Consider the following 22,125-nt stretch of genomic DNA (forward strand, 5'->3'; position numbering starts at 1 on the left):
TCAAGTCCAACTCCCTGCTTCTCATGGGACTACCTAGAACTGAACCATATGACTAAGAGCTTTGTCCAAGGCTCCTTGAACTCTGAAAAGCTTGGTTATGCTCCTCATGAACACTGCACAGCTACATAGTTCAGTTTTAGCATAACCAGCACTGGAGTTATTAAACCTAGTCAAACAATCTATCAGAAGAAAAGTTCAGTTTCAAACCAGCCTGCCCCAACAAGCTTCTCCCAGTCTATAGAAACCCAAATGTGAAAGTCTCAGTGCTCCTCCCATGCAGGTGCAAGCAGAGAACAATCTTTGTCAACTCTGCTCTGGCCATGGTTGATACACGCTCCTACAGCTTAACAGAACTCTACTCCTCTCCCAGATGGCCTTAACCACAAGATTAGAAATAGGTTATTTGTGTTACTTGCTCCCTAAATAAAAGTCTTCAGTTCAATTACTAATAGCATCATCTTTTTAAGTATCATAACTCTGACTTCTGCTGGATGTCACTATTAGACTTGAATAAGGAAAAGGAAGGCAGAGATCACTTTTCACCATGCCACACCTTGAGATGAGCATTTTGAGAAATACCGTGTACCGACTGCTCCCACTCAGGACTTGTTTGACTCTGAGTGCGCATACAGAGAGCCGGGACTACATGAATAGGTTTGCTGAGGAGGTGGCGAGGCATGGAAGAAAACATCCTAAACCGCAGGGTAAATTTTGCAGCACTTTGGAAGTTACCTCTTATCTCACAGCAAAGACACTCAACGCAGGAATGCTAGAGGGCAAAGGGGAAAGAAAAATTTGGTCCTGGAGAAACAACCTCCTCTCAGACCTCCTGGAGGGAAAAAGCATTTCAAATTGCAATAAAGTCAAAACACTCTATCCAGCCCTTAATAAATTTCTTTATATAGAGATAAAAGTTTGTAGCCAGGGCCCAAAAGTTCTGCTCTTTTCCGATTTTAATGTCAATACAATTTTTCTCTCACATGAACTCTTAAAATACATAAAGGTAGCATCCAGCACAGTGCTGCTTTACTCAAAAAAACCTGGACACGCTTAGAAACTAAATGTTAAAGACCCTCACCTTACCTTGAATCACAACATATGTGATTCAATGTTTTAGTACTGACTGCAATGTAAAGAAATAGAAATTCAGTTAGCAAAAACTCTAGCACCTGAGTACCCAGTAGAGTTTTACAATTTGTATCCCACACAGTTGGTGCCAACAGCTCCAAAGGGAATTAGGAAAGATGACGTTTTTCCAAGGACTTTGTGCACTTTGAAGCCAAAAGAGCTATCATATACTATTTCTTAAATCCTGCTTTCTAAATGTCTGAGAGGAGCCATTTCTGTTTGGCTCAGAAATTGCTTTAAAGAAGAAGAGGGGGAAAAAAAACAAACAAACAAACAAAAACAAAAACAACCAAAACTAATTTCCTTTTAATGGAGAGCAGCATTTTAATCTTATGACTCTCAACTTTTATTACCAATTTGCTGCATATTGCATCCAACTGCCTGCATAGGAAGATTTCAGTTTGATATACAGCATTCCTTAAAGTAATTAAGGTCCTTTTTTATACATTAAAAAAAAAAGGAGGAAATTATCCAAGTCTTTAAGATCTTTCCTCAGACTGTTCAGCAATAGCTCTAGTATTTGATTACTTTTCATATTTGTTTGTCAGATATTGGTTTATATGCATATAAGAGAATTAGTAGATGCCTTCTATCGTATTCCATGAATCATAGAACCATAGGATAGTTAGGGCTGAGAAGGATCTCACTCCAAACCCCCTGCCATGGGCAGGGACACGTCACACTAGACCATGTTGCTCTGTTCAACCTGGTCTTGAACACTGCCAGGGATGGAGCATTGACCACTTCTTTGGGCAACCTGTTTCAGTGGCTCACCACCCTCAGAGTAAAGAACTTCTTCCTTATATCTAACCTGCTCAAGTTTAAACCTATTCCCCCTTGTCCTGTTGCTACAGTGCCTAAAGAAGAGTCCCCCTCCAGCATCCCTATAGGCCCCCATCAGGTACTGGAAGGCTGCTATGAGGTCTCCATGCAGCTTTCTCTTCTCCAGGCTGAACAGCCCCGACTTTCTCAGCCTATCACCGCTTAGATTTGGTAGAAGTAAAATCCAAATAACATTTTTTTATCTAATTATTTCTGACTAGTCACAAGAAATTATAAGAAGTCACAAGCACACTTACTGCAGGATATTGGAGTTACATGTCAAAATAGCAGCAGTTATTACCTCATTTATTTCCACATGGCCAGACAAACATCCCCCAACATCCCCTTGAACACATCTGTTGTATCTCTTCCCTGAAAATACATCCATAAGTGGAATCAGTGCTTCCGTTGCTTCTTACATTGCAACTCAATCTAGCACATTTTTTACTGCCCAAAACCAGATTCTAGCAAACGGCCCTGATATCCTGATGCAGCAGACATGGCACCCTTATCTTTCTTTTTAAACCAACAAGAAAGGTTAATTGAATATTTATAAGAAACTGCAAAACTTCAGCATTCTTTAGGCTTAGTGCACTGTACCGAGTATGCTTAACAAATGCTTCAGTTTCTGTAAAACCAGGATGGGTCAATAGGATATGTAACTGTTGGTAAATTATCTTCTCCTGGCACTATTGCAGCAACAACTAAACTGCAAGAATAAGGAAGTTAGTTGCCGTCTTTGAGGAAGTACCCCAATAGAGTTCCATTTTCCCAGTGACCTAAAAATACACTGTTAAGAAAAAAAAAAAAAGGAAAAAGTGTTTGTATAAACAAAGCGTCAAAAGCCATCAGTTTAGAATTTCACAGACAGTACAGCATTAAGTGATGCAAACTAAATAACAGGCAATAGCTAAAATAAAACAAATGCATCTCTTGCGGACACTATCAATTAGAACCGGATTAAAAATACCCATATTCTCAGAAGCCCTTAGATAAACTATTAATGGAGTAAAGTCACCAAGTTTTCCATGGAGTAAAAACCTACCCACAGAACAAGGGCTTCCCAATCTGTCTTTCCTACACGCTTATGTCTATTACACAGGGAACACAGGAGGTTCTGCATCAAATTGTACTTTTTAATTAACTTCAACTGTATTCACCTCTAGCATTTTGCAAAGTTAGCTCACTTGCAATCTCCTGTAAAAGCTTTTTTGAGAAAGTATCTGCAAAAGCTCTCAAAACCTAAGTGCTAGGCTAATCTAATAAAACATCTCAAGCATCCCAAATAAAAAGAAAAGTTTCATAGTGAAACTGCCACCTTGTTGATAAAGAGCTTCATATAACCTTGACTCATGTAAATAATTCATAGGATTATGCAGTAAGTAGTTTAAAAGTTGCAGGATTTTTATGAATTTTATGAAACCTAAGCATTGTTATTTGAACAAAAGCATTTGCTTTTATTTTCTGGCTTCTTTTCAGAGTCTCCTCTGAATGGAATAAAAGTATTTTAAGCCAAGCTGCAGTTAGTTACTAGTATAATTATGTATACCAAAGAAAAACAGATTCATTAAAATATATCTAGCTATAGAGATTCTCCACAAAGCAAAGACCTATAATGAGCAATAAAATGCTAACTTCAAATAATTACCTTAAAAAAAAGTGGAGCTGCATTACACAAACTTTATATTTAACTGAAATTCAAAGTATCATTTCAATCCATTTCTATCATGTAACATTTTAGAATCATTAATTCTGCTTTCTTTCTGCTGTTGAATACTCATACCAGTGCCACAGACATGGATGGAAACTGGGTAAAAATCTTAGCTGCATATAGGGAAATCAGGATTTTATCTGGAAATGAAGGAACATCAGATTACCTACAGTCAGCAAGGCTTTGTCACTCAACCTCAGCTCTCCCTAGGGCAACCATTCAGCCTTGATGATTACTCCTAATAGGTCTAAAAACCTGACAGTACTAGTCAGTTCTGCTAGGTTTCATTATCATTGCCACTGACACTGTATGTCCAACTTAAGGGTTTCTAGTTTATTACTCTTCTGTGAATAAAATAAGCATCTAGAGACTGCTCAGTTTTGTCATGTCCCCAGGTAAGATGGACCTATTTGCCTGGTGAGTCACCTGATCAGATTCAAAGGCTAGTTTATGAGACTGGCAAAAACCCCCAGAGCTTAATCCCTGGCATCGTTCACCAGCTATACAGACCCTTAACACCATGCTGGTGACAAGGACACAAAGGTAAGCACCTTTATAAGAACAACTATAACACTTGTTCCTAACATTTGCCATTTACTGATGACTCGGTTAATAAAATCAAGCTTCTCAAATTTTGTCAGTTTTCATACAAAGACATGACAATATGTTTTCTGGTAGGAATTCACATGTCTTTTGGAAAGCAACTTTGGCTTTTAAAAATATGTCCTGTTTTTTCTGCATCTAGATAGTTTCTTTTTCTTTTTAAAGTGTTGTACTGTATGTCAAAGTTTTAGAACAGTTATCCTAAAAATGTACTTACAGTAGCTAAACACAGACCAGCTTGCACAATAGTAATTAAAAAAAAAGTTCACAGATGGTACCAATAACATGTGGAATAAGCTAAGATCTAATGACAGTGTACCTATTAATTTTCATCCAAGATTACCCATACATAACTGAGCTTCTTATTACCACATTAAACAAATTAGACAATGGAAGACACTTATAAAAACAAATGTACACTATGATTAGTCATCCAGAAATGAAACAATTCTGATCTGGATAATTCTGCTCATTACTGTAGCTTTGCTCCTGTAATTTACTACTCTGTTTGTCATTAATTCACTGAAAGTCAGATCTATGCATTTCAGAGATTTACATAATGAGTATTTGAGATCTTCTTTGTACACAAGTAGCCATATTAACCTCATAGAACGCAATTCCCCAAAATGGTGAGTTGTGTTTTGCATTTTTTACTTACTGCTAGCTAGCTGCATTACAATATTAAGTTTGAAATTTATATTACAAATATTAAGCTGTGTTAGCCCTTGAACAGAAGTTAACTGCTTTTCCCATTTGTCCTGGGTTCAGCAGTAGCCGTCATGAACCATTAGATCTGTAACATGACTCCAAAACACTCAGTATCTCCAGACTCCCTTAGACAACTCAGTCTTTTTATTATTATTTTTTTTAATCTAAAGAAATTAAGACAAACACTGACACTCTTACCAGGACTGCTATATTACACCTCTGTGATTATGTAGTTATGTGGTTAAGGAAGAAGTTCTTTACTGTAACGGTGGTGAAGCACTGGAATGGGTTGCCCATGGAAGCTGTGAATGCTCCATCCCTGGCGGTGCTCAAGGCCAGGTTGGACAGATCCTTAGGTGGCACGGTTTAGTGTGAGGTGTCCCTGCCCATGGCAGGGGGGTTGGAACTAGATGATCTTAAGGTCCTTTCCAACCCTAACTATTCTATGTTCTGTTTCCAGCAGCCATGTTTCCAAGATTCCTAGTACAAAACCCAATGAAACATCAAAGAACGCTTCAAACAGCCTGGTTTTAATGTCAGACCCCCTAAAAAAAAAAAAAAAAGAAAAAAAAAAAACAAAAGAAAAGAAAAAAAAAACAGACAAACAAAAACCAAAACAACAAACAAATAAACCTCCTAGTAATATGTGACTTAAAGAGCAAAAATTAAGAAATGTTTTGGACACGCTTATCTTTTTCTACATTTAGTGTTACACAATTTGTTATTCCTTGTTATATTATCAGTCAGGAAAACAAAACAAAACCAAACACTAGTGACTTTTTCATGTGAAAAAGTAACAGCTAACCACAACAAAACTACTGCATAATATTAAATGCTAATATTGACTGGTGTCCATTGTTCCTTGGATAACTTAATTTGAACACCTCAAAACCCATTAGCAAGCTTTGCACTCACATCAAGTACTTCACCTCTTATTCCTGTTTAAGATTACAAGCTTCCATTCAAGAGTATCATCATAGCACTAAAGCTAGGCTCCAGACATTTTTAGGATGTATGAACATGAAATCAATAAGAAATCAGGTCCTCAGCTGGAAAGTCACAGAAACAACATGTATGCAAACCATTCCAATGCTGTTACAATTTCTTGCCACCTAACACTGCCATATCACTCACCCAAACACGCAACTGCACTGTCAGATCCACCAACCATTTTCAGCCAAACCACTCATAGCTCTACTGCAGTCTGATCAAAGCAGAACCCAGCAATGCAAAATCCAATCTTCTAAAATCATAATTCAGTGAACAGACACAAGATCTTTGGTGACAATCTGCAATTGATTGGCATGGTAATAGAATAAAGCCCACTAACCAGGGGAAAAAAAAAAAAAAAGATCAGGAAAGGGAGTGAGAATGCTGCCAGAAGTGGTGCACTCCAACTACACCAACAGTCTCCAAGAGCCCAATAACAACCAGAGCACACAATAAGGAGTGAAAAGGGAATGCGCATTTTGCCAGCAGAGCAAGTATTCCACATTTTTTAGCAGCATAAAAATTCAACAGAATATAGCAGCCTTGGAGTCTTCATTTTCCACAAGAGACAATGTGGATTCCATGCTATACTAATTACACAATTGTTGATAGCACTAGCAAAACGATCTGCCAGTTGGACAGCCTTAGCCCACAACAAAATGCAATGTGTGAAATAAAGTCACCTCTTGAGGCACACAAGATGGCGTAAACATAGCTGCTGTTCTAGAACAGTGCAATGCACTCCTGGCAATGAAACTAGCTATTTCTATAGAAAATGTTCAGCAATTTGTTTGAAGAAAAAAGCCAAAACACATCCTAATTCACAGAGATAAATACATTCTGTGCCAGTTTGTTCAACCAGAGGACTCTCAGATTGTCTTAGTACGTGATTTCTCTGATCAGCCTAAACTGATACTAGATTTCTGTTTATCTGGAATTTTCAGAAGTCAAAACTCATACCACCACACTGTTCTCTTCAGTCTTGGAAATTGATTTGTTCTAGTTCTTTTAAAAGTCTAGCACTGAAGCAAAACTCATCCTTTATTATAGAGGAAAACCACATTAGGAGCTGAGAAGCTCAGCTCTTTGCTGTTACCTGTGAAACATGTTATAGTTGGCATCAGGAGAGAATCAAAAATAGATCAAAGGATGAAATAATAACTTCTTTTCTGCATTGCAGCAATAATTTTATCTTAGAGTACATGCATTACACCATATGTATGTGTACATATTATACTGGAGAACATTCCTATTACACTATCATCTTTCTAATGCTTGAATACAAGTCATAAGGTCAATAGTTGTATACAAATCAAACCCAAGTAGGCCCATTGCAGGTGGTCATTTTTTCTTGTGTTATACACTGCATTGTACAAGAAATATTCTTGCAAATAAAGATGCTTAGAGACAAAACTCTCCCAAGACTGTATATGCCTAGTTGCTGCATGTTACCACAACACAGTTAGTAAAAATCGCCTGTCACACCCTATCTTTTAAAGGGAACACAGCTCTTCTTTTACATTGCTAGTGTTTCTGACCTACAGTTGTCCGACTCTTAGCACCTTCCCATGCTCATTTTCCTTGAAGTGCATTGTCAGTGTCTCCATGGGAATAACAACTACTCCAGTGATATATATTATAAATGAGCTCTTTACCATTAGCAGTCTGAGTTTTATAGAAAGAACATATTCTACAAAGCTTTTATTTCAAATATTTGCAACAAACACAACCTTGCACTGAAGACAAGGCTGGACAAATGGCAGAGAAACTCCTCAAATTGGGAGCAGCAGGAGGCAAAGGGAGCACCTTGTAATGCTTTGATTTCTAATTAGAATGCAAGATGCTTGAGGCAAACAATGTATCTGTGCCAGTCAATTAAGAGTGCTGCTACTGTTCTTCCACTGTACCCCTTGCCTTAGCAGAAGACAAAAAATCATTACAAAAGGCTTACTGCCTCAGTGTCTAGGTAGTTTTCAGGAAACAAAAAAAATTATTTATATCAAAATACAGTCTAGAGATAAAAAAATCCAGATACAACTAGAGTAATTTCATCTTCTGGTTTCCAAGGAGACAAGTGACCTCTATATACTTCTCCTAACAAGTGTATCAGGAGTACTTTGCTATACTTTTATGGCAAGTAAAGCCATAAAACCTGCAAGAAAGTACGTTAATGCCACAGAAAAAAATTGTCTCCTCCAAAATGAAATTATTCTTAAGCAGAACAATTTGGGTAATTAGTTTATCAATACAGCTTCACTATTGGTGTCAGTTCACAAGCTTCCTTTTAAGACAGCATACACTGTAATGTATGTTGCCAATCTTTATTTTAAAGAAGGAAAAATAAGGCAAGAAAGGCTCCAATATGGAAGCACAGATAGTATACTACAACTAACAGATGATCAGGGCAGTACACATGGGGCAAAACTTCCTGTGATCTGAAATCCATCTTTTTGCAGTCCACCAGCAATTCTTTGAAGCAAACGTTTATGTTGTACCAGCAATTCTCTGTTTTAGTCTTCCAGAATCTCAGGAGGATTCTGCTTTCTTCCTCAGCCAATTTCAGGGAACCTACTAGAGCCCACACTACATATAAGCGTATTTTCAATACCCTCCTAATCTACAAAAAGCAGATTCAGTTTGGCAAAGCACATAGTTAAATAGATTCCCTGTCTTCCCCTACTTCTCTATAAACATCACTCACACATTTACAACTATCTTTTTCCAGAGAAACTGCTTCAAGTTTTTCTATTAAAATTTTACCACCCATGTACAGGCATCAGCACGCATTTTTACTTTCTTGTGTCCCTTACCATCATTTTCCTGCTGTCTTTCTTCCACGTATTCATTTCAGGCCGAATACTCCAGTAATGCAGAGATGAAGATAGCAAACTGCAGGACCCAGATGTGCTGCTGTGAGTAAACAGCAAGCAAATAGCAAGCCTGGGGTAAATTAGGGCTAATTTCAGGCTGTCTCTAATCTATCTCAGCTGACAGTAATAAGAGGAAACCAAGAGCTCATCAAAATATCTCAAAGCCCTAGGTACCAGTTCTACTTTGCAATTGTACAGCAGATGATCAGGTTCTGTGTGGCGCTTCTGAGATTAGTTTTAGAGACCTATACTACTTGCATAGTAGGACTAGGAAAGTGGCTTTCAGATTCGCTACTGATGATGAGTCCCTGCATCCTCAAACACATACCTGGACACAGGCTAAGCAAAACATCTATGAAATGCACTGAGAAAAAGTTTTGTTTCAGGAGACAAGAAAAAAGGCTGGAAGAGATGGTTGGTCTGGACCTCGCTAATAACACGTGTGAGAATATCAATGTCTGAAGGTGTTTTAAATGAGATCATGAGAGAGAGGTCATGATTCTGAGGAAAATAAGAATGAGGGAAGCTGAACAGCAGCAGAGCTATAGGTCAAACTCACAGAAGCATTAAATGAAGTGAAATGTGAATAAACACAGGAGGAAAAAACATCAGCATGTAGTGCTAGAATCAGGGGTTGCAGTGCAAAATGGATTAGCACAAAGACAAAAACAGCAGTAAGAAACCTAAAAAAACAGACCTAGAAAAATATAAGCTTAGGACTTCCCCAAGAAGGCAAACAACTAATGAAAAACCGCAAACACATTCAATACCTGGTTTTTGTTAACCTTCAAAGAAGACTAAGAGATCAGATATTAAGCACAGCTGGTTATAAGAGAAAACAGAACCAAGAAAAGAATTTAAAAAATCCAGACAAAACACCACACAAAATCCACACAATCACAAAGATACCTTATAGAAAAAGATTCCTAGTTGTTCTGTTGCCCTTGATCCCACGCCTGACAAAATGCACACAGAAAAAAATAAACACGTAGAAGTGGCCTAGTGAATGCTTACAGTGCTAGTACCACTGAGCGGAACTTTGATCCACTACAAATTCAACAGCAGAACTGTCACCCAAGTTCTTTTACTCACCAGCTGCCTGGATCATAGACTTTCCACTACTCGTGATGAATTTTACAGACAGACAGCTTCTCTGTTCAGACTTCTTTCCACTACAGAATTCAGTTTTTACACCCTTTTGTTGACATATACGTACTGGGGTATCCTATTTTACCCCTTGATCAGTCGAGCAGGCCTTACACTCTTATTTGGCTCATAATTCTCTCCAATTGTTTGCATAAAGTATAGTCTTTCACTGCAGAGGACAAATAGAATCACTACTCCATTTTCTATTTTTGAACATTTTTTTCTTTAGAGAAAAAGTGCTCAAATTACCACTTTTGTGTTTTCCTATCCTCAAAGCTTTCTGAGAAATGCATATAGCCCATTACCGATAGCATTTTCCTACTACTGGAGGAGCTCTTTCGTTACACAGATAGAAAGGAAAATGAAGCAAATCAGAAAAAAACTAAAATGTTGAGTGCTTCTGTGCCCACTCTAAATTCTCCTTTGGAGCACAGCCTCATCTGATTGCAAGACCCTTAGCACTCACAGATATGTGGTACAACCTGACACAGGTATGCAGCATCATTGCACTAACAAGATGAGGAACACATGACTCTTGCACTGATATCTCTGTGACAGGGCATTTGCCAGAATTCCTGTGCTGATAAGCATGTGATCATACAGAAGCTTACATAAACAGGCAGATAGACCAAGCTAGATAATAGAAGATGTGACACACACTGACGAATACATTTTTGGGGCACAAGTCTTACAGCACAGTCAGCAGAACGTCCAAGGCAAAATGGTATTTATGAAGCAAGGCTAAGCAAGGTTATTAATCCTTTTCATCTAATAAAAAATAAAAAAGGTCTGCTGCATACAGTTTAAAGAAAGGTCAGACGAGTATGAACCTTAGCTCATGGAATTCTCACTAAAACTGCTGCTCTTATAAAAAGCCTTCTTTTTCCTACAGACAAGCAACAAAGCATCTGTCTCTGTTCAAAAGTCTGCAAACTAAAAGCACAGTAACAGATTCAAAACCATGTATGCTATAAAGCTATAAATCAAAAAGCTGTAGTATGATTGGGCTGAGATTCAGTGATTTATTTTTTTTTTACTATGAGTGAAGCTCTTAAGATCTGTGCCCTTCATGACTACCAATAAACAGCTGAGATATATTTGCAGCTGCATGTAAATCTCAATCAAAGGGAAAAAAAGGACCTTCTTACCTGCAGTAAACTGTATTATGGAATTTGCTATGTTACCACTATTTATCCCAGGACAGCACAGGATCCCTGCAGCAGAAAGTCTTCCAGGGATTCACAGTTGCTGGGTGCAACTTCTTAGCTTAAGATAACTGAACATTGTCTTCAGTCCGCCACCTGGTGAGCTTTTAAGGCAGCAGGATGCTGATATGACCTTAGCACTCAGAACATCTGTAGCACTCCAGGAAACTTAGGTATTGCCAGTCTCCTTTTATTTCTCATTGTTCTCTTTAGAAGAGAGTTAAAATGTGGCAATAAACGGGTATACAGATAGCCTAGCATATGCCCCCTTGATACAGAGCATTTACTGAAATCTCTTCATAGAACGAATCTAATCTAAGAGTAGGTCACTAAACTGTGCTAAGACCTCATTCAGTCTGAAAATTCAAATGATTTTGCATTACACAAGTTGTATTAACAAACTGTGTTTATGGATTAATTCTAATCTGGGTTTTCTGCTTCCAGCCTACTCTTAGAACATTAACCTTCCCAGCTAAATTCTACTGTTTTACAGCTAGGATATTGCACTTAATTCACGGTGAGTTCTTTGCAAATTAGTAATCTTAGTTTTTGCAAGATGGAATTTACTTTATAAATACACTTCATCATCTAAAGGGTTAAATATTTTTAAAATTCTACCATTCAAATAGTTAAAGACACATGCTTGAGCAGCATATTTCTTGAGAAGTAGTTTTGAATGCATCAGTGAAAAATGTACTTAGGCTGAATTCAAGCCATATGAAAAGTCACGATACGTATGCAGCTTTTTCACTAAGATCATCATGTGTCCACTGAGAAAGGCTGTACTACATACATATATGCTGGTTCACTCAGATGAAAGCCAGATTTTCTAAGAGATCAGCTGCCATGTAGAGATCATAGCAGGTTGACATATTTTTCAAGAGAGCACAGCACGCAAAGTACTCCCTATGCTCCTCTTAAAGAGATGCGCTGCTTGGAGAAATCTAGCCCTAAGGGAAGGGAGGGGGTGGAGGGTTGAGCCTTTTACTTTATGCTCTGAAAATGTAATTTAATTGCACAAAGACAGGCTACACACACACAAAAATATCTTTATATTAGTCCTATTAGTATATATATGATACTGTTCTGTAAAAGAGGTAGTAATTTCTAACCATAAAAATGTGTATGTGTATATTGAGTTGTTTATGTAAAAACATTATATCTGCATGCTTTTCAATGAAAATTTTAGTTATGATTTGTACTGTTTAGTTATAAACTCTATTTATTTATTTACCAAACTAAACACAGCATGGAAAATAACAGTTATACATTGCTAAACTAGATTGTCAAGGAGAAGGTTTGAGTTTCAGAAAACATAATAAAGAACTAAATTCAGTAGTCCAAGGTCCTACACCTGGGTTGGAGCAATCCCAGGCACAGCTACAGGTTGGGCAGAGAAGAGATTCAGAGCAGCCCTGCAGAGAAGGACTTGGGGGTACTGGTTGATGAGAAAATGAACATGAGCTGGCAGTGTGTGCTTGCAGCCCAGAAAGCCAACTGTATCCTGGGCTGCATCAAAAGGAGCGTGACCAGCAGGTCAAAGGAGGTGATCCTGCCCCTCTACTCTGCTCTTGTGAGACCTCACCTGGAGTATTGTGTGCAGTTCTGGTGTCCTCAACATGAAAAGGACATGGAACTGTTGGAACAAGTCCAGAGGAGGGCCACGAGGATGATCAGGGGACTGGAGCACCTCCCGTATGAAGACAGGCTGAGGAAGTTGGGGCTGTTCAGCCTGGAGAAGAGAAGGCTGCGTGGAGACCTCATAGCAGCCTTCCAGTATCTGAAGGCGGCCTACAAGGATGCTGGGGAGGGACTCTTCATTAGGGACTGTAGTGACAGGACAAGGGGTCACGGGTTAAAACTTAAACAGGGGAAGTTTAAGTTGGATATAAGAAGGAAATTCTTTCCTGTTAGTTTGGTGAGGCACTGGAATAGGTTGCCCAGGGAGGTTGTGAATGCTCCATTCCTGGCAGTGTTCAAGGCCAGGTTGGATGAGGCCTTGGGTGATATGATTTAGCATAAGGTGTCCCTGCCCATGGCAGGTGGGTTGGAACTAGATGATCTTAAGGTCCTTTCCAACCCTAACGATTCTATGATTCTATATACAACTGCCTCAAGGTTAGAAGCAGGACAGGAACAGCTGGACTAATTACTACTAAGGTTATGGATCTGCATAGGAAGGGTTGTAAAGCTAGAATTATTATTGGATGAGTCTTTTATTTTGGACAAAATTTACTAGGCTAGCTACCTAGAGAATCAGGTTTGTATCACTGGCTAGGCTTATTATTTGAAATAAGGCTCAGATCAAGCTATGGACAGGAATTAGGAGAGCACAGGCTAAAGACCTACAACAATTGATGCTAGCAATGATAAATGGAAATTCCCTTGTATAGGAATCTGAAGTATGCTTAATCTAGACTCATTGCTGCAGCTGGATATCTTCCAGACACCAATACTCCAAAATGTAGCTCTAATTCCAGTTCCAACCTGAGTAAGAGATACAGTTTTTTCCATCTGATACATTTATGGTGAAAGCACAAGTTAATGATTTATAGTATAAATGGAAAGTGGTCATATGGCCAGGGATCTATTCAGGGCTGAGGGAGAAAGAATCTTTAGCACTAGATCTTCGAAACAGTTACACAGCATTATTACAGAATCATAGAAGGGTTTGGGTTGAAATGGACAGGTAAGATTATTGTCATGGTTTACGTCCAGCCATTAACTCAAAACCTTGCAGCTGCTTGCTCACTCACTTCCCCCTCACTCCCAGACAGATGGGGAGGAGAATCAAAAGAATGTAAATCCCATTGGTTGAGATAAGAACAGTCCAATAACTAAGGTATAACACAAAACCACTACTGCTACCACCAATAATAATAATGATAAGGGGAATAAAAAGAGGAGAGAATATTAAAGGGGAAAAGGAAAAGAAAACAATAAACCCAAATGATGCACAATGCAATTGCTCATGATCAGCTGAGAGATACCCACCCCAGCCTGAGCAGCAGTCTGGGCCTCCTGGGTAACTCCCCATAGTTTATATACTGGCCATAACATGCTGTGGTATGGAATACCCCTTTGGCTAGTTTGGGTCAGGTGTCCTGCCTCTGCTCCCTCACAGCTTCTTGTGCCCCTCCTCACTGGCAGAGCATGAGACTGAAAAAGTCCTTGGTCAAGGTAAGCACTACTTAGCAACAACTAGAAACATTTGTGTGCTATCAGCACTGTTCTCAGGCTAAAGTCAAAAATGCAGCACTGCACCAGCTACTAAGAAGGAGAAAAGCAACTGTTACAGCTGAACCCAGGACAATTATCTAGTTTCAACCCCCTGCCATGGACAGGGCACCTTCCACTAGACCAGGTTGCTCCAAGCCCCATCCAACCTGGCCTTGAGCACTGCCAGGGATGGGGCAGCCACAGCTTTTCTGGGCGACCTCTGCCAGGGCCCCACCACCCTCACGGAAGAACTTCTTAAGATCTCCCCTCTGTCAGGTTAAAGCCATTCCCCCTTGTCCTGTCACTACAGGCTGCTGTAAAAAACTTGTCTCCACATTTCTTGTCAGCCCCTTTAGGCAGTGGAAGCTGCTCTAAAGTCTCCCTGGAGCCTTCTCTTCTCCAGGCTGAACAAGCCCAGCTCTCTCAGCCTGTTTCCATAGCAGAGGTGCTCCAAACCTCAGAACATCTCCACGGCCTCCTCTGGACTTGCTCCAACAGGTCCACATACCTCTTGTCGTCTTGCCCCCCAGCTGGATGTAGCACTGTGAGGGGGGTCTCACCAGAGCTGAGGTGAAGAATGCCCTCCCTCGACCTGCTGGTTATGCTGCTGGTGATGCAGCCCATCACAGGGTTGGCTTTCTGGTCTGCGAGAGCACACTGCTGGGTCATGCTGGGCTTCTCATCACCAAATATCCTACAGTCTTATAAAGTCTAGTTTCTAGTATGGGAAGACAATTAACAGCCCAACAGTCATGGCTTAGACTGTAGCTAGGGACTGCTCAAGAAAGGAGAGCCTATGAAGCTGACATGGGTGTGAGATCATTAAATACAAGCAAAACCACAGGTAAAAGAATAAAAATGTATTAATAAGGTTGAAAGTTATACCAGATGTGTACCTGCTCCATTTTAGCCCTTTAGATCTTTAAATAGCCAGCACACATTTCACCCTCTCCCGTCCTGCAAACTGTATTGTATTTTCCTCTCCTGTCCATAGCACTCACTTCAGACCTCTGAGCCCTTCAAGATTCAGCACTACCTTCAGTTCTGCAGATGCTCCCAAAATGAGAGTTGGAGGAAGCACGGCTAAGTGAGCTGTCACTCCAGTTAAGGCAAGTACTAACTAGCCTGCAAGCCTACATTCAGAGTTAGCTTACAGGGAAGTAGAGAAGCAGGAGTGAGATGAATGCTGCAGGTTAGGAGGCTTCAGGGTGATGTGAGGACTGTGGAACAGAGATTTAAACATGCTGCCACTGGCTGTCGGGTATGTTAAGTCCTACTGCATTGCTGAAAAATGGGATTAAGGTTAAGGACAAAGCTTGAAAAAAGAGAGCATATGCAGCTGAGTGATAGAACTTGACATGCTCACACAGCTAAAATAAGAGCTTGAAGAAATAGGAAGAAATATAATGTCACTCCTTCTAAAACCTGCATAAGAGTCATGGGTACAGCTCACACTGTGACTAGTCAGGGAAAGAAAAACTAGAGGTGAAACTAGTCATGGATCATGAACGACTTAAAATGAAGACACATGAAAGAAACTGTAAAGGAGTTACTACTCCTGCTAAAGCAGGCAACAATCCAGAGGAGAGGTTGAGTTGGTGTAAAATTGGAAATGGATAGCTGGAATGCCAAAATTAATGGTGAGTCTTTAAAACTTCACAGGGATAAAATGAGGCATGAAGGAAGCAGAGGGAATTAAGCTACCACTCCTTCTAAGACAGATACCAGTTCATGCTTGAGAAAAGACTGGATTTTGGAGTTAAATCTAAGGAAATAAGAGCCCACTGAGGGCTGATAATGCTCCTTGAGTGCTAAGCAAGGTGTAGGGCTGGTTCAGTTAGCATTTGTCCAACAGCATAGGCTCTGCCTTCTCAAAGATCAGCTAGACTGAGAAAGGTCTAAAGGCCTGTCAGAAATATCTGCCATAAAATACTGAAACTTTAAATTCAAATAATGCTGCACATGAACATGACACACACAAATATATATCTGTGCTTCAAAAATCAGTAATCATCAATAGCCTTCAATAAAGTGCTCTTGCTTTTAGCATTTAACAGATGTCTAATACATCTTAAGTAGTGTGGAGCGTAGAAAAAATACTGGCCTCAGATTTCAAGTACTACCTCTCTATAATTTGTAAGCATCTCTTGAAAGGCAGAGTTTTAAGTTTTGCAAGGGCAAGTTTTGCCTTAGATAGAAGAAAACCTCCTTCTCATAGCAGCCGTGAACCATTTTTTCTTTTAGTCACTGCCAAAAGATGGCTGACATTAAGATCTGCAGATGGTCATACAGTACATGAGAATTGCCTGTAATCTTAGGATTCTGTGAACTCATGAAGATGACTGATGAATGCTTTTGTTCAGGTAGAGACTAAAGAGTAAGTTGGCTGTAATTTTGCTAAAATCAGGTTAGTGGTTATGGTTACACCCCTCACAATTTAGTAAAGTTAACAGTAAGAAAATGTACTGGAAAGGCCCAGTTGTTCTCTGAAAATGCACTAAAGACTATTTTTGGTGCTCCCTAATGAGGAAAAAAAAAAAAAAACAAAACCCAAAAGAGCATTTGTATCACCTTACATCTCAGCAAGGGAGTTTATATTAATGGGGAAAAACATAGGAGTTAAAGAATCTTCTTTAAAAGTGCATATTATGAAGTCTTTCAGAATCCATCAGCTTTCTGCCTACAGAAGAAGATACACAATGACAGTTCCCATTCTAAGGTTTCACACTTTTATCTGACCCCACATGAGGATATTACAGTACTATGATGTTTTAAGTCTTTTCTCTTGGCATTCACAGTTCTTATGACAATCTACCCACCTTCTCCTTCCACAGCCTCTATGTACCAGTGCTCACCTTGGTTTATAATCCAGTCTACTGGAGTTTAGTTATATACGACTCACTGTTTTTAATTTCATAACAGTTTCTTTCATACTTTCAGTGCTTTTAGACTTACAGTACCTTCTCTGCATTGCTTTGTGTTGCCCGTCACACTCTCTGTTGTTACTGATTTTATTCAGAGTTGATGCTCAGCATCCTTCGGAGCTTTACCTTATTTTACAGACATAGGCTGTAATACTTCCTTAGGGCTTGCCTGGTCATTGCTATGTTCCTTGGTTGAGATGAACATAAAATGCTCAAAAAGTCAGTGATGGTGCACCACTGAGCCTCTCCTGCAGCAGGTGTAATCAGAAGCTAGGATGGGTGTAGCTGTGACAATATCTGAAGGTTAAGCAGCTTGTCACCCCCTTCATCCTGTCACACAGAACATCTGCTGAATCTGCTGAACTGGACACTAATGACAATTAGCCCTTCAGCGCCTCCTGAAGGAGATTAAAAATCTTCCAGTTCAACCATACTTCCAATTATCTTAGCTGTGTGCAAAGTAGAGCTATTTTACCCCAAATAGCCCAGCCTCTGTGAGTTCAAGTCATCCTGAGTTAAGGAACCTCTCCCACTTCTGCAAATACAACCTTTTTCAAAGCAGCTAGAGTGCCATTTTTCCTAACCTCTATTGATTAAGCTGGTTTGGACAACTCTGGGGGATATCAGAGATGGCTTTCAAAGACTAAATTCCAATGCTGAAGGGTTGTGCAGACTTGAGACGGACAACCACATTTTTGGGAACAAGAACAACATTGCATAATCTTGCTATCAAGTATTCTTTCAGGTAAGACTGTCACATCATCTGGCTGGGAAAAGAGAATTCTGTACACTACTCAATTGAAATGAGATATATTGGCACTGTTATGCTTACAACATTAGTAAACTATTTTATGATTGTCCATAGGCAAGCATGAAATGCATGGGTAAGTCTGGAAATATTACAAAATGCAATCAATGAAAGACAAAATACTGTATCTAAATTCCACCCTGTAAAAGCCACCAGTTTCCTGAGGCTGTGTAAAGGTATTATCAACTATACAAAGAATGCTAGAAACTATAAAAAGGGATGAAAAATATATTTGAAACTCCTTTATGTGCAACCCTTATTAATTTTTTTTTCTGTGACATAAACAAATACTAGCACACTTCAGGACTTCAGTTTAAAACAAACAAACAAAAAACTACAAACTCCACAATATTTATTATGTTGCCTTAGATCTACAGGGTATATCAAAAAAGCCACAAATTCCACAAGGCAATTAAAGTTTAAGGTAAGATGGAGATGTAGAAGCACGATGCATATCGAACTGGATCCTCACTAGTACTTGCTAAATTAAACCAAGGTGTATTGGAAGAGGCCTACCTGTTATGTTTGATTTTTTGCCTTGACAACAATAATGAAGGTGTTATTTCATGCACTTATGGAATTATAAAGAATTGGTATGGCTGGTGTTTTAGACTATTTAATCTGTTTATATCAGCAGAGGGATTCAGAGGCAAAGAAAGCAGGCAGCAGAGTGAATGCTGTAATCTTTTTCTTTAAAAATGCAGTTGGCACAGAAATTGTCCATTTTACTCAGGAGGATGCAATTACATTTCAGCCTTCATGCAAAGCTAGCTTCATGAAATTCAAAAGCCTGTGTATGAAAAGAAACATAACAGCAGGGAAAAAAACAAAGACTATAGCTGGCTATGGATCATTTCTCCTTCTCCACATGGTTTGAGGGAAAAAATTGCTGGATGCACTGGGTGATACCAATCTGTAGTAAGCAAGCTTGTACCAGCCCTGCCGACCTAATGGCAACAAGACGTCGAGGACTGAAGAGTACAGACTCCTGGGGAAAGCAGATAATCAACCCTTCATGTCTTGAATAAGAGATCTTATGAGCTGCACAAGAGAAAAAAAAACAAAACAAACAAACAAATAATTAAAAAAAAAAAAACAAAACAAAAAACCCAACAAACAACAAACTGAAAACCCAACCCACAAAAATCACCAATAAAAAAAGACAGAAATGGGAAGTCATCCTAGGTCTCAAGGGAGGAAGAAGAATCTTGCTAATAAACACAAATCCAGCAGCTGAGGCTGGAATAAGAGAAGCCCCCCACTTACTCCTTACACTGCCAAAGCCTTTGAGAAACTGCAACACAAATTGCAGAAATGCTTGAACCGAACACGTTTCCATGAGGAAGTGCCAATCTGTTTCTTTGGTTTAGGAATGTTAATAAGAAAAATCAATTTTCTGAGCAAGACGGGAAGACAAAAAATGTATAAGGTAGATTTTCTTCCTTCCTCTCAGCTGGATATACCAAAACTGACTGTGAGAAAACTCAGAAGGAGGTATCAGGCATTTGATTCAGGGTTCTCTGTTCCCAAGATGTGCTCCTACTGCCAAACTCTTTGGCTAAATGAAGACAGTCCCAATTTTATTAGCAAAACAAAACAAAAAAAAAAAAACACAAAAAAAAACCACTCTCCAAAACACTCTGAAAAAAGCATGGTCTCTGCCCACAAGGGAACAGAAGTTACTATGAAATTCCTCAAAATTTCAAAAAACTGGAAAGATATTTCTTATCCGACTCTGGTTGTCAATAATGGAACAGAAGGAAAGTTTGGACTCAGATACAAACTATAAATACAACTTTTAGGTCAGAAACTGTCAGCTTAAGAAGTTGCACTCCAATTATGTAAGGCTACAGTAAGTTAATTAACATTTATTAAGCAATGTTAGTTCCCAAAGTGAGAAGCAGCAAATCCAGTCAGAAGACTGCTTCTACATTCACACAAATAGAGCTTATGTTGTGCGACAAGAACTGAATGCAAATATTGGCCTGTAAATTATTGAGGTCATTACCGTGTGGATTTAGATACTTTGATTAATGTTAAGGATTATGACAGATAGATGTGCACTTAGAAAATAAAGGGTGCTCACATTTTATCAGCATTTATTCTTTTTTTATGAGCATCAAGTTGTTGGACAGAAGGAAAAGTTTGAAGACCCTTTTGATGAGCACCTTAAAAATGTCTAGTTGCTATCAATGATGAGATTAAAAATTCTGTACCCTTGATAATTTGGCATGTATGTCAAGAAAAAGGCAAGTTCTTAATAATTTTTTAATTGTATAAATACAGAAATATGTATATATATTATATATATAAATATATATAATAATTTTAATTTAAATATTAATAACCTCTTTGTTAAGTGAAGAAATTTAAGTCACCTTTGACAGTTCAGTGAGGAAAACTACCAATAAAAAAATCCTATCACACATTTCATAGATTGCGCACATTTATACTGGCATAAAATATACACTGAAAAGTAGGCATATCTGTCTGCTGTAACAACTTTGTATTTTTTAAATATAAACAAAAGATGAAGTGTGATAAATTAAGTTTGTCCACTGTGTGATTCAGGAGGAACTGTAAAAGTTTCATATCCCAAGCCTTTCATTCAATTCAACAGTGCAGTACTAAAGTAACCCCCTAATTATCCATGCTTATGCTACACCAGGACAGTTCAGACATCATATGAATGAAATAAATTTGTTTCTGAGGGAAGTGAAATATGCTCCAGCTACCCATTAAATTCTCTTCAACCCCAGTGGGAGTTTGAAACCATGACTGGTTCTTTGGTCAGCTTTGAATTGCATTTACAAATGGAAACCTGCAGTCCAGAGGACTAGATAAACTAAACTTTGAACTAAGATCACACAAACAAATTTCAGAACCAATTCTGCAATGTACTGAAATGTTCCTATTGTATCAAATCATACCAAACACCCATACAGATTACTTTGCTTTTACCAAATTTTATGTGTAAAGCCTGTTCTTCAGTGTAAATATAGTCACCATAGTCTTCACAATGAATTTGGTGGGAATTTTACTGGATGTTAAATGGTCTGAGGTGGGCTGCTTTTGAAATAAAACAAGCTTTTATGTTTTGTCTAAGCTTAATATTCAACAGCAACTGCAAAGGTACATTTTTTTATTTCAGAAAAAATATTTTAAATCAATTCTTTTTTTGTTTAAACCGCTTCTAAGACATCAAAACAAAATGCTTTTGCATGATTTGCATTAAATATAAAAATTCATTGCTCACCTGAATTTCTTCCTTATCCACCTAGATACCCTACTATTGCATAAAAACTTTATTTTATTTACTATTTGTAAAGTTGATTATGTTCTGTCCCACTTTTCTATTTAATTATATTCACCTTCTATTTAAAGAAGCCAGAAAACCTAATGAACTTTTCCACAGTCAAAAGATCATTCTCTTCTTTTAGAAAAGCTTACGCAAACATCTATTTCTTTTAGCATTTGCTCACAGGTCATAACTCCAAAGCATAGTTTTCTAAGACTTTTTTGTTTGTTTGTTTGTTTTGTTTTTCTTTTAAGGAGACCCTTCAGCTTGTCTATATCTGAGACTGCAGTATCCAAAACTTGCATGAGATGAAGCCTCAACAATTTAAAACATGGATCATTCTATCCTTAGGGTAGATAATTCATTCTTCACTTTCCACTTCCTAATGTGGGGGGAAGGTGCAATCTACTTTCACACATAATCCTTGGGGACAGGCAGATGCCTTAACAAAATTCAAAACAGCTCAGTTACTGACCAAAGAGTTTGTTGGAGACAGCCTCCTCCAAGTATAGCCCAGGGGAATGCTGAGGTCGGCACAGTATTTTACGTTTTCCCTGTGTCTTGCGGACTGAAAGGTGGATACCATTATCTACCTGCAGTACTGCTTAGAATCCTCCCCTAAAGACAGACACTCTTCAAGGAGGTTAGCATCTAAAGATACAGCAGATAAAATGACAGAACCTCAGTATAAGA

The sequence above is a fragment of the Pezoporus flaviventris genome, unplaced genomic scaffold (assembly GCF_033815535.1).
Source record: "Pezoporus flaviventris isolate CSIRO_AGI_PZ_B2104156 unplaced genomic scaffold, CSIRO_AGI_Pfla_v1 ptg000036l, whole genome shotgun sequence".
In the NCBI taxonomy this organism is placed as follows: domain Eukaryota; kingdom Metazoa; phylum Chordata; class Aves; order Psittaciformes; family Psittacidae; genus Pezoporus; species Pezoporus flaviventris.